The 15044-nt window shown below is 39.4% G+C and overlaps 1 long non-coding RNA gene across 4 annotated transcripts in view; it reads right to left on the reverse strand.

Moving 5' to 3' along the window:
- The window catches only part of LOC144784542 (uncharacterized), a 346194-nt gene that overhangs the window by 17560 nt on the left and 313590 nt on the right, over nt 1–15044 (reverse strand). For all 4 annotated transcript variants that reach the window (XR_013601674.1, XR_013601676.1, XR_013601675.1 and 1 more), the window contains one exon: nt 4761–4952. This is a non-coding gene — a long non-coding RNA (uncharacterized LOC144784542). The remainder of the gene's footprint in view (nt 1–4760; nt 4953–15044) is intronic.

A 15044-nucleotide genomic window follows, 5' to 3' on the forward strand; every position in this document is an offset into this window, starting at 1 on the left:
CTACAACACATGCTAATCTAGTGCCATGTCTTATATCTTTATGGAAGCTCCACCTCTCATATTTGGTTACACTCTCTCATTCAATCTTTGGTGTCAGCCTCATTTTGATCAGTGGGATTGTGTGCATTAAAGATTTGCCAACAATATATTTGCAAACATTGTAGGAATCATTCCATCGTAAAAGTAACTGCATTTATTCTGTGTTGTATGTATTGGCTTATCAGTTGTTCTTTGACTCAGAATGCCCCTCCAACATGTTGCTCATATGCATCCCTGCTCTTAGTCACACAGATGCAAGTATCTTCTGTGGAATACAAAAAAGAGATCCTGACTTTGATAGCCAGGGCAGAATGAAGGGGACTATATGCGCTTCAAAGTTCCTTCTTTGGAGTCACCCCAGCTTCAAAGGAACAACTGGGCACACTGAGTATAAGTGCCAAAAAGCATTTGACTCCCTGAAGCAGGCCATGGTCACAGCTCCTGTGTCAAGGCCCCTGACTTCTCCAATGGCATGGGGAAGTTTTATCACAGCTAATTGAAGAGGGCCTGAACCAACCTGTAGCCTTCATCTCTAGGAGGTTTTATTCCAGGGAACAAAGGTGGTGTGCTATTAAATGAGAAACCTTTGCTGTGGTCTGGGAACTGAAGAAGTTGAGACGATATGTCTTTGAGACTCGTATCATAATTCAGACAGACCACTGGCCCCCAGGTGGGTAGTTCAAATGAAGGGTGTGAATCCGAAATTGTTGAGGTGGTCCATTTCCCTCCAGGGATACTCCCCTGTTCGTAGTCAAGTTTCGTGCCAGAGCGGGAGCCAATGGCTCCCTGAACTGGTTTGAACTGGATTATGCATGAAGGGCACCAAATGTGCCCTGCACACAGACTATGTGGCGACCCTTTCCCAATACACAACCCAGTCTGGAAGGTGTTCACACCTCCTTGAGACAGGATGCCTATTGTTCTGCCTTCCCCTCCTGAAGCTTGGCTCAGCAGCAGTTGGGCAGAATCGTGTCTCTGGTTGACAGCAGCCATGTTCTGCTGTCCAGGTCTAGAAGACAAGTACCGGAAGCATTGAGGGTCTAACAGAGGGCCTTTACAGTACTTGGAAGCATACCTCCCACACCTTTTACGATGTGGCGGTATGATTCGAACATGCTTGATACCAAACATAACAGGGTTCGTTACAGCCAGTTTTGAGATGGTATAGCGTAATGATGCAGTGCCCCTCTATATGTGATATGGCTGTCTCACAACACGGGAGAATGGACTCTGAAGGCTGTAGGGGGGTCCTGCTCATGCAGGGACAACCTCACACTTAGAACTGAGCACCCTGCCTTCAGGACTGAAAAGGCCTGCTGTAGGGGTGACTTATAGGTTTTAAGTGCAGTGACCCTAGATATAGGGAAACCTATATATTTTGTAAGTGGTACTATCATCAGCTTACACAATGGCAGGCCTGTAGTGAAAGTTTGAATGGTTTACCATATGTGGCATAATACATGCTCGAGCCTATGAGGGACATCTGAGGTACCTATGCCGTGGGTACCTTAGCACCATATACTAGGGACTTATAAGTGTACCCCAGTATCCAATCTGGGATGTACCTAAGTACATACCATAACAATTTAGGGGAAAAAGCAGCAAGACTGAGGTCCTGATTAGCAGGATCCCAGTCAGGCTAGTCAGAAACAGCATTACATCAAGCAAAAAGTGGGGGTAACCATAGAAGCAGATTCTATTTTCCTACACATCCTGTAACCCAGTACTATCCACGGTTGCCTGTTGCACCCATTGACTAAACTAATTCAAATACTGAGTAAACACCACTGGGCTGGATGCTCGACCCTAGTTCACACGTAAATGTTCTGCATATTCTTCATATTCTTCCTTGTTGAAGTGAACACTGTCACTTTTCCCCTGAATGGATACAACTGATAGCAATTATTATTATTATTTTTTTTAGTTCTTTTTATTATTTTAATAATGGCTGCATACAAAGCAATGCACATCTTACATATCTAGCATACGTGATATAGTTTTCAAAGCATTCACAATTGCGATTGTCATATACAAGGATGCATGTTTTTAGTAACCAGAACAACAACTAAGGCTATTGGCAGTGCTACAGATAATGATATAGGTTAAGCACAGTGTTAGGAGAAAAAACATGGTATGAGAGGCTAGTTCAGCAATGGTCGGGCGGTCGATTCGGTGACAGATCACCTTGGCATAGTCATATTGACTCTGTGAGACACCCAGGGGCACTTCATACAGCCACAAGACCGAGAAAGTAATGTAACCACAAGCAATGTATTCAGCAGGAAAGATGTACAGGCAAACAACGCATTAGAAGGAACAACCTCGTCATTGTGCCCAGACCTTCACTCCATCCCTCGGCAGACATGCCAGACTATAGTGTTCCAGTGGGCCCAGGAGGTAGCAGCGCATCCCTGTCTCGCACCCAGTGTAGGAATGGCTCCCAGATGTCCCGAGGTTGAGAGGCAGTCGGCATGGATTCCCAGTAAGTACCAAGTTGAGTGTGACCATAAGTTACGTCTGATAACCAGTCTGCAAATATGGGAAGAGTGCTGCGCCCCCAGCGAATTGCCACCTGACGCTTAGCGTATAACAGCAAAAGAGCATGCAGTTTGCGACATTTGGGTTCCGTGTTAGCCACCCACCCCAGTAGACCCAGCAACGGGGATGGTGTATCCGTCCTCTTGAGAATCTGGTTTATTGCATCAAATATTGCCTTCCAATAGTTATGAAGGGATGGGCAGCTCCATGCCACATGCAGGAAGGAGGCATCCTCAGCGCCACATTTCCAGCAATTATTGTCCTCTCTGAGACCCATTCGATGGAGAGAAACAGGGGTGCGATAAAATCTATGTAAAAATTTGAAGTGGATTAACCAGAGCCTATAATTAGGGGAAAGTTCCAGCAATTGCTTACAGCAGAAGGACCATTGGTCTTCTGTTAGTTGCGGGTCAAGCTCAGCATTCCACAGGTGCATAGAATTCGGAGTGACGAGGGGAAACTGCTCCTGCATTGCATTGTACAAACGTGAGATCAGCTTTTTCGGGGACGCCCTGGCTAGAATGTTCTGGAGAGCTTGAAGTTGTGGGGGCTCTTCCGGAAACCGGTCTCCAAAAGCTTTACAAGAAGAATTCAGTTTATGGTACATGAACCTGTCTGTAAAGGACGGGCCGGTTCATCTTCCGCCACTTGTATATCGTGAAAATTGCCATTGGGATAAAGATCAGCGAATGTGTGTAATGCCACTCCTGCCAGGGAGATGTCCCCCCTGCTGTCCTCCAGGCACGGCAACATTGGATTTTGGCCGAGAAGAATTGCCGGTGCATATAAGAGAGAAAGACCTGCACGCCTTCGCAACTCTTGCCATGCCCAGCGTAGCATGTTCGCAGTGTCTATGTCTAGCGACGGTCTCGGAGTTTTGTGATAGAGGGCGACACTGAGTGGAAGCGGAGATACTGAATCTATCTCTACCGCCACATGTGGTTGGTAGGGAGTGGGGTAAGCCCAAAAGTGTGCAAACTGGGCCTGTGCGCACAGGGCATATAGATGCATGTCAGGCGCACCCATGCCACCCTGCCTCAACGGCAGCGTCAGGAGTGCCCAAGACAGTCTGGCCTGTCCGCCCGCCCGCACCAATGTTAGCAGATGGGAGCGCAAACATGAGAAAAATTGTTTCGTCAAGGGGATCGGGATATTCACAAAGAGACACAGGAATTTTGGCAAAACCACCATTTTTGCAAGGGCAATTCTGCCGGCAATAGATAGCGGCAGTTTTGTCCATATTGCAACCTTCCCTTCAAGCCAGGCCACAGCTCTGCCAAAATTGAGGGTCCAGACGTCCTGGAGTTTGCGGCTTATCCACACTCCCAGGTATTTGACTTAATTTGCCTCCCACCGTAGGGGGAATTCGGATTGCACCTCTGGAGTGTTGTCAGTTAGTGGAAAGATGACCAATTTAGCCGAGTTAATTGAAATACCTGACAGCCCAGCGAACTTAACAAATTCGCGAAGCAGCGGGTCCAAGTTTTCAGCCGGTTTCGAGACATACAGGGTTACATCATCAGCGTATGAGGAAATCAGTAGGCTTACTGTGCTAAAACCAATCCCACGTGCAGTGTGGTGCTGTCGAATTCTGGCCGCTAGCGGAACTGATAGCAATTATTGATCACAACTCATGCTGACTCCTTTCACATTTGTTGCAAATCTAACTTGTGTTAGTCACAATATTGGCCGTATTCCACCACAGGCCATTCCCAATCGATTATTGTTCACTAGGTACATCTTTACCAAGTGTTGAAACCTTTGACCATGAGAGACTGATCAGCAACATGTTTACTTTACAGAAATCTGTAATGCAGTCAGGTGTGAATGCGGGCAACCTTTGTAAGCAAATAGCAGCATAGAAGCAGAAACTTCCTGTAACCGGGGACTATCCACAGCTGCATATTGCACCCATGATCCAAACTCATTAAAATACAAAGATAAAGTAAAAAAAAAAAAAGTAAAGATAACACCACTGGGCTAGATGCTCAATCCCAGTTCACAGGGAAATGTTCAGCATATTCTGGATATTGTTGCTTCCTGAAGTGAATATTGTCACATGTCCCTAGATTGGATATAACTGACAGCAATTATTGATTTATATTATTAATGCGTGAAATGCAATAAATATTAAGGTCAGACTGGTTTATTAAACATACATTTTCTTTATTTTGAATACTTACAGCAGAACGCTAGGAGTTTTCTAAAGCAGGATGGCTCCTTTCCTTGTGCAGTTCTGCACTCTGGGATCTTCAGTCAGATAGTACGCTCAGACTGGATTATTAAATATAAACTTTCTTTATTTTTTATATACAACAGAATAATGCTCCGAATCTTTTGAAGCAGGACCTCTGCTGCCCTCTGGTATCTTCAGTCTGAAATTAAATATAACATGTTATTAATGTAGAGAAACATTCCTTGGTGCATATCAGTAATAAAATGTTTTTTTTTATTTACTCTCAGAACATAGTAACGTCTTCATTTGAACAACCATAAATCAAATCAATCAACTGCAACCTTACTTATATGTGACTCTTTTTTCTTGACTTAATTCATGTTGATTCTAGCACACTGATTTTTGCCAGCTGAATAAAAACAGTCAACTATTTTGTATATTTGAATGTAATTGTCTTTAGAAAAATGTACAGAAGATATATTTCAACATAAGAATAACTGTTTTTTAGCTAGATAGTCTGCAACCCGTAGCTAGATTTCGGTGTTCAGTAGCTCGTAAGCCCTCCTTTGACAGCATGCTTAAAGTTGAGTCATTTTCTTTCATATTTCCCTCTACATCATAGTTTTGGAACTAAGAAGATGAGGTCCAGTTCATAGAGTCATATCTGTCTGTGGGACAGACTTGTGCAAATGACTCGATTGAGAAGTTTCTCTCATGCACAATATTACCTTGTAATGGTATAATATAGAGTGTGAGTAATTCTTATTAAAGGGGCACGGAAGTCTGCCTGGAAAGTTTAGGAACACCCACAAACCAGAGTTTGTGAGCGGTCTCAGACTCTTCCCTGAACCCTTCCACCATCTTATCCTAGAAAAAAACACTTTTGAGAGTGGGAAAGCGAAGAACCCCAAAATGATCCCAGGTGTAATGGAAGGGAGTTCTCCAGCAGGAAATTTACTTGTAGAGCAAAATAAAGAAATGATCATTGATGCCAACAGTTCTGGATTTAATGTGTTAGAGTATGCAGCATAAGCATATTCAAATCAGCAGGAGAGGCCAGAGAGGGCTATAGGTTTAAAGTTCACCCAAGTAGAGGCAGAAGGGTACACAGAATGGGCCAACAGTATTTGGTGATGGATGAATACTCCACTGTGCAGAGCCAAGAAAAGAATGAGAAAGTTTCGAGCAGGGCCGGACTGGGATCGCAAATCAGCCCTGGCAATTATGTCTAACCGGCCCTTGGTGGGGGATGGGGGTGGGGGGGCTAGCAGGAGATCTGCTGCTCTGCTTTTGTTACAAGGGGCCGATTTTGCAGCCCTGTTGCAAAACTTCCCCCGGGTAGCAGAAACAGCCACCACTGGTCCAAAATCGGCCCCCACCCTTCAGGCCCACTGGGGAAATGCCCGGTGCCTGATATGTCCAGTCCGGCCCTGGTTTCAGGTCAATAGTTAAAAGCAAAATTCGAAAAAGGTATCTTCCTGAGCTCCACAATTATATCTCACAAAGCAATAGTCTGCCAAAACGGTAAAAGGAACAGTTCTACTCAGGTGCAGAAGTAATGTATTTCTTGCAACAACAAAAGTAAATCCGTTATAGGAAGTAATCCAAAAATCCTGTTTTCACAATATTCCAAAATCTTTAATGGTATAATCTTCAATCCAGTTCTTTAATTGCCATTCAGCCACAGCCAATACGTGTTTCGTCTGATGCTAATCCTCGCATCAACAGACTTCATCAGGGCTGCAACCCAAACAAATTTTCAATATTATATACATCCACCAGTATAAACACTGGCAATTAAACTACCCTTCACCGAAATCACTGTAAGGGTATGTGTTGTTTATTGAAGTCAGATAAAGAGGCTGCCAAAATGAATCAATATGTCACCCAAGTGAAAAATAAATGACAAAGAATAAGCCCAAACGTACCATAAAAGACACCTGATAAAAACAGAGTTTTACCTTAAACAGAATCTAGTCCTGCCATAGTCACTAAGTCATAGTATTCCAATTTTGAGACAAGTAAGAAGTTACCTGAAATAGAGGTATACTATCCTAATCAATCTCACTTTTTATAGAAATGTAGAAGTTATCAAGCCATAATGCATCATATCAGTAACACTGTGCAAAACATTTCCTAAGTAATCAAATGTATATTATACATGTATCTCCTCACCTCACTTCTTGCAAGTTTAATCCTCCCTGCATACAACGTCGAACAAATCTACCTCGTAGGTAATAAACCCCATTGGCAGGATACACGGGTACGTGTACCTATAAAGTAAAACGAAAATACCATTTAAAAAAAGATTTAAAAAAACAGACCATCTCTAGTCTCATCGATATTAGCGCTCACCTGTCGTCACACCGCTAAACTTCCTCGTGTAATTCTGGATTTCGCGTTCGCGTTGTACACTGACGCCATATTTAAATGGTTGCTCGTATACTAAATACGCAAGCGCCATATTGTAATGGAGTAATATCATTAGATTGATGGATATTTACATCAATTGATCATATATATACACAAAAATAATTTATCATAATAAATATACGGTTGTTGGTTAAACTAGCTTAATATTTTAGCCACTTAACAATAAATATTATTTTGTTTTTTTAAATTCCAACATAATCGCCACCTTAGGTTCGTATTTAACCAGGCGGCTATTTTGTAAAAAATTCGTTTGTACATACCTAATAATAAGTATCCTTCTTACAACTGCTATCTTAAGTCCGACGATGTACCGGTGGATGAGATAAGTCTTCTCTCTATTAATATTTTAGTGAATACACGACGAATTTATCCGTCAATTCACTATTCTAATTGATGTTTACCGCAAATCGTTTGTTGTGTAGTCATCTAAAATAAACTAATGTAATTTAAAAAAATAGAAACCAACAAATAATTTTGGAAACGGCAAAAATATTAACGATATCTAATTCGAACCGGTGGTCTCAAAACTAACTGTCTTGCAACAAACCTCATGGCCAAGGAAGCCATCCTAAATCAAACACTGCATAGCATACCCATATTCAGATTCCTGCATCCTAGTCTCTATATTATCCAAAGAAGATTGCACCCTAGAGAGGAATAGTTTGAGGAAAAGAAGGAAAAGTAGAAAAGTCTTAAATAAGTGAGGAATTTACAACAGTTAAATCAATATTAACTCCGTAACTAAACATAGCATTTGTAATTTTGTCAATATACATCAATTGTATTATAAAAACACCATAATACATATTCAACTCTATACGTAAGTTGCATCCATTGATACGATGGTTTGACATCACAGTGACATCCATCTATATACATTATAAATATTAACAGATACCATACTTCATATACAAAACAATAACTGATTTACATCCAAAGGTCAAAACAAGAATACAACATATAATCACATCATATTTCCGTTGCACTACCCTTGTATATATGACTTGTCCTTGTATATATGACAAAGCATGTGTAGCTAAGTAATCAGTTCAATCACCTAAAAAATACTGTAACTCAGAATCCAAATTGAGACCATCTTCAACCGCCCTAAGTTTCATTATCCATCTAGCCTCAATACGTCTCAGTTTGAGTACTCTATTGCCGCCACGCATATCCATTGTAACATGTTCGATCCCATGATACATGAATTTATGATTGTCTCCTTCATGACAATTCTGTACAATATGAGCAGCAATTGGATACCTTGTATCCCCATTTTTTAATGCACGAAAATGTTCAATCATTCTGTCTTTCAGTCTTCTCACGGTACTCCCTACATAAATCTTATTACATGTACATACTATGGCATAAACTACAGAAGTAGTATCACATGTGATAAATGACTTGATAGTATATTTGCCTGTGTTATTGTATTCAAAATGTTGAATCTTTTTGAATGCCCATCTGCATGAGCTACATTTACCACAGTAGTAGAAGCCTGTCCGTCTATCAGTTAGCCAGTTATCTCTAGATATTGGTCTCGGATAACTGGGACTCACAATATTCGCCAACGTAATTCCTTTTCTAAATGTTAGCGATGGTCTCTCAGTAAGAAAAGAAGAAATATCTTTATCGTGTTTCAAAAGGTGCCAGTATTTGTCTATTATAGAATATAGTTTATCGCTCTCCATACCAAAGTTCGTAACCAATCTGATCTTATGTGATTTACACTCTTGACTATGTACCTGTTTTGATTTCAATGTATCTGATCTTTTCATTCGCTTTGCTTTACACATAGCTTGTGTAACAACTTTCTTGTTGTAACTCCTGTTTGTAAATCTTTTCGTCATATCTAGCAGATTGTATTCAAAATCCGAATCTTGTGAGCAATTCCTACGGGCTCTGAGCATCTCCCCGTATGGGATTGCATTAATTTGACTTTTCGGGTGACAACTGTCAGCATGTAATAGTGCATTACAACTGGTTTCTTTACGATACATGCGACTACAAAGTCTGTCCCCATCCACAAACAACTCAATATCCAAAAAGGTAAGTTTACATTCACTATAACACGTAGTGAAAGACATATTGACATCATTAGTGTTTAAATAATCAAAGAAACTCTGTAGTTCCGTAATGGTGCCCCTCCAAATTAGAAGACAATCATCAATATATCGTCCCCAATAGCATATATGGTCAATCCATTGTGCGCCCCTGGGACCCCAGATCCACTCCGCCTCGAACCATCCCATAAAGAGATTGGCAAAAGACGGAGCAAATCTTGAGCCCATCGCAGTACCAAGCTTTTGTTTATACCATTTATTTTCAAATAGAAAGATGTTATTCTCTAAAACAATCTTAGTCATTTCCATTATCATTTGTGTATGGTCAAAGTATTCCGCAGATCTTTTGTTCAGAAAACTCTCCATAGCTTTCATCCCCAGTACATGATCAATATTCGAATATAGTGAGACTACATCTAATGTAGCGAGGATCATATCTGATTCCCAGGCTACATCACTCATCAAATTGAGGACATGTTTTGTGTCCTCAATATGTGAGGGGAGTTTCTCCACAAAGGGTCTGATAAACACATCAATAAATTGAGAAAGTCTCTCTGTTGGACCACCAATACCAGAAATAATCGGCCTACCTGGTGGTTTTTCTCGATTCTTATGTATCTTTGGTAGACAGTATAGGCAAGGGGCCCTTGGGAACTCAACTCGTAAGTAAACATACTCATCATGTTCTAATGTGCCTACATCATACCAATGTTTAAGTTTCATATTGATCATCTCTGTAACATGTGAAAGGGGACTGACTGATTCATGTACATAATATTTCTCATTGTTAAGTTGTGACAAAATTTCATCATTGTAGTCATTTCGATTCATTATAACAATGTTGCCACCTTGATCAGCCTTTCGTATAATCAGTTCTGTGTTAGATGAAATAGATTTTAAAGCCAACCTTTCTTCTCTACTAAGATTACCTGGTAAGGGAAAAAGAGAACGTTTTTTCTCTTTGGCAATTAAATGATCTATATCTAGGTTAACTGCTTTATAAAATGCATCTATTATATTCCCTGCCGATAATTGGGGTATCCATCTTGATTTGGTTTTGAGCCCACTACTTATAGAGGCACTTTGTTCAATTTCCAAATCTTGTAACAGAGTACTCATAGTAATAGGATCTTCTTCATTTTCAGTAATCGAGAGAAGGAGTTTTGTATCGTAAACCTCCTGTATAGTGATGTTACTCGGTAAAGTACTAACCGGGGAAACATGCCTTCGTTCAATGTCTCGATTAGAGAAATATTTCTTAAGTTTCAGCAACCTTGCAAATTTATAAACATCTATCTTAGCAGTATACCAATCAATACTCGTAGTCGGACAGAATCCCAAACCTTTTTTTAATAGTGAAGTCATGTTATCTGACAATACATAAGAAGAAAGGTTGATAATCTCTATCTCATTCATTTCTGCACGGCTTACTTCCAAGACCGTGTCCTCATCCCTACTCTTATTTTCTCGCTTCCTTTTACCTCTAGTACCTCTCCTTGTTTTTCCCCGCCGGTATCTCTTGTTCTCCCTATTGGTTCTCGATTCCCCATCCTGAACCGACGTACCTCTTGGAAAAAAGTATTATCTAGAATATGACCCGCAGTTAGCTCATCCTCATTTTCACTGGTAGATACACTACTAGAAGAGGAAGGGACCTCAGAGCTGGAGGGAGTAGCAGTTTTTTTAGAGGCCCTCTCTTTATCTACTAAATAATCAAATCTACGTGCAAATGTAAAAATACGACCAGTTTTATAGTCATGCTCATCTCGCTTGATTTTTCTAGCTTTTCTACGTTTGATGTCTGCCTGTAAATTGGTGAGTATTTCATCCAATATAGTATAATTCTTAATTGTAGCTTCTGGTAAATTTAACTCTTTAATCTCATCTTCGCAAGTTTGTATCTCAGTAAGCAGTTTGGCAATTTTTCTTTCTGCATTTTCAATGTGTTTATCAGACCCTTTGTGGAGAAACTCCCCTCACATATTGAGGACACAAAACATGTCCTCAATTTGATGAGTGATGTAGCCTGGGAATCAGATATGATCCTCGCTACATTAGATGTAGTCTCACTATATTCGAATATTGATCATGTACTGGGGATGAAAGCTATGGAGAGTTTTCTGAACAAAAGATCTGCGGAATACTTTGACCATACACAAATGATAATGGAAATGACTAAGATTGTTTTAGAGAATAACATCTTTCTATTTGAAAATAAATGGTATAAACAAAAGCTTGGTACTGCGATGGGCTCCAGATTTGCTCCGTCTTTTGCCAATCTCTTTATGGGATGGTTCGAGGCGGAGTGGATCTGGGGTCCCAGGGGCGCACAATGGATTGACCATATATGCTATTGGGGACGATATATTGATGATTGTCTTCTAATTTGGAGGGGCACCATTACGGAACTACAGAGTTTCTTTGATTATTTAAACACTAATGATGTCAATATGTCTTTCACTACGTGTTATAGTGAATGTAAACTTACCTTTTTGGATATTGAGTTGTTTGTGGATGGGGACAGACTTTGTAGTCGCATGTATCGTAAAGAAACCAGTTGTAATGCACTATTACATGCTGACAGTTGTCACCCGAAAAGTCAAATTAATGCAATCCCATACGGGGAGATGCTCAGAGCCCGTAAGAATTGCTCACAAGATTCGGATTTTGAATACAATCTGCTAGATATGACGAAAAGATTTACAAACAGGGGTTACAACAAGAAAGTTGTTACACAAGCTATGTGTAAAGCAAAGCAAATGAAAAGATCAGATACATTGAAATCAAAACTGGTACATAGTCAAGAGTGTAAATCACATAAGATCAGATTGGTTACGAACTTTGGTATGGGGAGCCATAAACTACATTCTATAATAGACAAATACTGGCACCTTTTGAAACACGATAAAGATATTTCTTCTTTTCTTACTGAGAGACCATCGCTAACATTTAGAAAAGGAATTACGTTGGCGAATATTGTGAGTCCCAGTTATGCGAGACCAATATGTAGAGATAACTGGCTAACTGATAGACGGACAGGCTTCTACTACTGTGGTAAATGTAGCTCATGCAGATGGGCATTCAAAAAGATTCAACATTTTGAATACAATAACACAGGCAAATATACTATCATGTCATTTATCACATGTGATACTACTTCTGTAGTTTATGCCATAGTATGTACATGTAATAAGATTTATGTAGGGAGTACCGTGAGAAGACTGAAAGACAGAATGATTGAACATTTTCGTGCATTAAAAAATGGGGATACAAGGTATCCAATTGCTGCTCATATTGTACAGAATTGTCATGAAAGAGACAATCATAAATTCATGTATCATGGGATTGAACATGTTACAATGGATATGCGTGGCGGCAATAGAGTACTCAAACTGAGACGTATTGAGGCTAGATGGATAATGAAACTTAGGGCGGTTGAAGTTGGTCTCAATTTGGATTCTGAGTTACAGTATTTTTTAGGTGATTGAACTGATTACTTAGCTACACATGCTTTGTCATATATACAAGGACAAGTCATATATACAAGGGTAGTGCCACGGAAATATGATGTGATTATATGTTGTATTCTTGTTTTGACCTTTGGATGTAAATCAGTTATTGTTTTGTATATGAAGTATGGTATCTGTTAATATTTATAATGTATATAGATGGATGTCACTGTGATGTCAAACCATCGTATCAATGGATGCAACTTACGTATAGAGTTGAATATGTATTACGGTGTTTTTATAACACAATTGATGTATATTAACAAAATTACAAATGCTATGGTTAGTTACGGAGTTAATATTGATTTAACTGTTGTAAATTCCTCACTTATTTAAGACTTTTCTACTTTTCCTTCTTTTCCTCAAACTATTCCTCTCTAGGGTGCCATCTTCTTTGGATAATATAGAGACTAGGATGCAGGAATCTGAATATGGGTATACTATTCAGTGTTTGATTTAGGATGGCTTCCTTGGCCATGAGGTTTGTTGCAAGACAGTTAGTTTTGAGACCACCGGTTCGAATTAGCTATCGTTAATATTTTTGCCGTTTCCAAAATTATTTGTTGGTTTCTATTTTTTTAAATTACATTAGTTTGTTTTAGATGACTACACAACAAACGATTTGCGGTAAACATCAATTAGAATAGTGAATTGACGGATAAATTCGTCGTGTATTCACTAAAATATTAATAGAGAGAAGACTTATCTCATCCACCGGTACATCGTCGGACTTAAGATAGCAGTTGTAAGAAGGATACTTATTATTAGGTATGTACAAACGAATTTTGTACAATATAGCCGTCTGGTTAAATACGAACCTAAGGTGGCGATTATGTTGGAATTTAAAAAAACAAAAAAACAAAATAATATTTATTGATAACTGGCTAAAATATTAAGCTAGTTTAACCAACAACCGTATATTCATTATGCTAAATTATTTTTGTGTATATATATGATCAATTGATGTAAATATCCATCAATCTAATGATATTACTCCATTACAATATGGCGCTTGCGTATGTAGTCTACGAGCAACCATTTAAATATGGCGTCATTGTACAACGCGAATGCGAAAGCCAGAATTACACGAGGAAGTTTAGCGGTGTGACGACAGGTGAGCACTAATATCGATGAGACTAGAGATGGTCTTTTTGTTAAATCTTTTTTTAAATGGTATTTTCGTTTTACTTTATAGGTACACGTACCCGTGTATCCTGCCAATGGGGTTTATTACCTACGAGGTAGATTTGTTCGACGTTGTATGCAGGGAGGATTAAATTTGCAAGAAGTGAGGTGAGGAGATACATGTATAATATACATTTGATTACTTAGGAGATGTTTTGCACAGTGTTACTGATATGATGCATTATGGCTTGATAACTTCTACATTTCTATAAAAAGTGAGATTGATTAGGATAGTATACCTCTATTTCAGGTAACTTCTTACTTGTCGCAAAATTGGAATACTATGACTTAGTGACTATGGCAGGACTAGATTCTGTTTAAGGTAAAACTCTGTTTTTATCAGGTGTCTTTTATGGTACGTTTGGGCTTATTCTTTGTCATTTATTTTTCACTTGGGTGACATATTGATTCATTTTGGCATTTTGGCAGCCTCTTTATCTGACTTCAATAAACAACACATACCCTTACGGTGATTTCGGTGAAGGGTAGTTTAATTGCCAGTGTTTATACTGGTGGATGTATATAATATTGAAAATTTGTTTGGGTTGCAGCCCTGATGAAGTCTGTTGATGCGAGGATTAGCATCAGACGAAACACGTGTTGGCTGTGGCTGAATGGCAATTAAAGAACTGGATTGAAGATTATACCATTAAAGATTTTGGAATATTGTGAAAACAGGATTTTTGGATTACTTCCTATAACGGATTTACTTTTGTTGTTGCAAGAAAGACATTACTTCTGCACCTGAGTAGAACTGTTCCTTTTACCGTTTTGGCAGACTATTGCTTTGTGAGATATAATTGTGGAGCTCAGGAAGATACCTTTTTCGAATTTTGTATTAACCCTGGATTTCTGGGGTTTCTGGGGACAGTTTGGTAACCTGTCCCTTTCTTCCTTAGAGTTCACTATATAATTGAATCTCTTTGACATTGTTCTCTAACATTAGCTGTGCACCTGACCTCTGGCCTGGGTGCCAAATTTTTTTGATTGTAAATAGTTAAAAGCAAGTGGTTGAGGAAAGCCAGTCAGTAAAAGAGGCAGACTCAAAGTCCACTTAAAGTACATTGTAAACAATAAGTCTATGTGGCAGTGGTGCTGTCA

This window comes from Lissotriton helveticus, chromosome 10 (genome assembly GCF_964261635.1).
Source record: "Lissotriton helveticus chromosome 10, aLisHel1.1, whole genome shotgun sequence".
NCBI lineage: Eukaryota > Metazoa > Chordata > Amphibia > Caudata > Salamandridae > Lissotriton > Lissotriton helveticus.